The following is a 2,650-nucleotide window of genomic DNA, read 5'->3' as shown; positions in this document are numbered from 1 at the left end:
ATTTGGCCAAAAAGTGCCGCTTCTATTAGAGCCAAATTGACGATTTGCCGTTTAAGGCCTTATTATGCTTATTTTGCCAAAAGGAGACGATTTGAACAAAATTGGCTGTAGCGTTGGCGAGATAACGCCAAATCATAAGATTTGGCCAAAAAGTGCCGCTTCTATTAGAGCCAAATTGACGATTTGCCGTTTAAGGCCTTATTATGCTTATTTTGCCAAAAGGAGACGATTTGAACAAAATTGGTTGTAGCGTTTTCGAGATATCGCCAAATTGTACGATTTGGCCAAAAAGTGCCGCTTCTATTAGAGCCAAATTGACGATTTGCCGTTTAAGGCCTTATTATGCTTATTTTGCCAAAAGGAGACGATTTGAACAAAATTGGTTGTAGCGTTTGCGAGATATCGCCAAATTGTACGATTTGGCCAAAAAGTGCCGCTTCTATTAGAGCCAAATTGACGATTTGCCGTTTAAGGCCTTATTATGCTTATTTTGCCAAAAGGAGACGATTTGAACAAAATTGGCTGTAGCGTTTGCGAGATATCGCCAAATTGTACGATTTGGCCAAAAAGTGCCGCTTCTATTAGAGCCAAATTGACGATTTGCCGTTTAAGGCCTTATTATGCTTATTTTGCCAAAAGGAGACGATTTGAACAAAATTGGCTGTAGCGTTGGCGAGATAACGCCAAATCATAAGATTTGGCCAAAAAGTGCCGCTTCTATTAGAGCCAAATTGACGATTTGCCGTTTAAGGCCTTATTATGCTTATTTTGCCAAAAGGAGACGATTTGAACAAAATTGGCTGTAGCGTTGGCGAGATAACGCCAAATCATAAGATTTGGCCAAAAAGTGCCGCTTCTATTAGAGCCAAATTGACGATTTGCCGTTTAAGGCCTTATTATGCTTATTTTGCCAAAAGGAGACGATTTGAACAAAATTGGCTGTAGCGTTGGCGAGATAACGCCAAATCCTAAGATTTGGCCAAAAAGTGCCGCTTCTATTAGAGCCAAATTGACGATTTGCCGTTTAAGGCCTTATTATGCTTATTTTGCCAAAAGGAGACGATTTGAACAAAATTGGCTGTAGCGTTTGAGAGATATCGCCAAATCTTAAGATTTGGCCAAAAAGTGCCGCTTCTATTAGAGCCAAATTGACGATTTGCCGTTTAAGGCCTTATTATGCTTATTTTGCCAAAAGGAGACGATTTGAACAAAATTGGTTGTAGCGTTTGCGAGATATCGCCAAATTGTACGATTTGGCCAAAAAGTGCCGCTTCTATTAGAGCCAAATTGACGATTTGCCGTTTAAGGCCTTATTATGCTTATTTTGCCAAAAGGAGACGATTTGAACAAAATTGGCTGTAGCGTTTGCGAGATATCGCCAAATTGTACGATTTGGCCAAAAAGTGCCGCTTCTATTAGAGCCAAATTGACGATTTGCCGTTTAAGGCCTTATTATGCTTATTTTGCCAAAAGGAGACGATTTGAACAAAATTGGCTGTAGCGTTGGCGAGATAACGCCAAATCATAAGATTTGGCCAAAAAGTGCCGCTTCTATTAGAGCCAAATTGACGATTTGCCGTTTAAGGCCTTATTATGCTTATTTTGCCAAAAGGAGACGATTTGAACAAAATTGGCTGTAGCGTTGGCGAGATAACGCCAAATCATAAGATTTGGCCAAAAAGTGCCGCTTCTATTAGAGCCAAATTGACGATTTGCCGTTTAAGGCCTTATTATGCTTATTTTGCCAAAAGGAGACGATTTGAACAAAATTGGCTGTAGCGTTTGCGAGATATCGCCAAATTGTACGATTTGGCCAAAAAGTGCCGCTTCTATTAGAGCCAAATTGACGATTTGCCGTTTAAGGCCTTATTATGCTTATTTTGCCAAAAGGAGACGATTTGAACAAAATTGGCTGTAGCGTTGGCGAGATAACGTCAAATCATAAGATTTGGCCAAAAAGTGCCGCTTCTATTAGAGCCAAATTGACGATTTGCCGTTTAAGGCCTTATTATGCTTATTTTGCCAAAAGGAGACGATTTGAACAAAATTGGCTGTAGCGTTGGCGAGATAACGCCAAATCATAAGATTTGGCCAAAAAGTGCCGCTTCTATTAGAGCCAAATTGACGATTTGCCGTTTAAGGCCTTATTATGCTTATTTTGCCAAAAGGAGACGATTTGAACAAAATTGGCTGTAGCGTTGGCGAGATAACGCCAAATCTTAAGATTTGGCCAAAAAGTGCCGCTTCTATTAGAGCCAAATTGACGATTTGCCGTTTAAGGCCTTATTATGCTTATTTTGCCAAAAGGAGACGATTTGAACAAAATTGGCTGTAGCGTTGGCGAGATAACGCCAAATCATAAGATTTGGCCAAAAAGTGCCGCTTCTATTAGAGCCAAATTGACGATTTGCCGTTTAAGGCCTTATTATGCTTATTTTGCCAAAAGGAGACGATTTGAACAAAATTGGTTGTAGCGTTAGTTATATCACGCCATATACTGTTCCCATATATGCAAACCGCTGACTATACAGAATTCATCGCCAGCCACCGTTCCCACATACAGCAGACGCTAACGCAGCATTTTCCGAGCATAAGAGGAGAAGCATAGTGAACGCGGGCAGACAGAGTCACACAGAGTCAGTGAGAGGCA

The sequence above is a fragment of the Euwallacea fornicatus genome, unplaced genomic scaffold (assembly GCF_040115645.1).
Source record: "Euwallacea fornicatus isolate EFF26 unplaced genomic scaffold, ASM4011564v1 scaffold_111, whole genome shotgun sequence".
Taxonomy (NCBI): Eukaryota; Metazoa; Arthropoda; class Insecta; order Coleoptera; family Curculionidae; genus Euwallacea; species Euwallacea fornicatus.
This window is presented reverse-complemented; position numbering follows the sequence as displayed.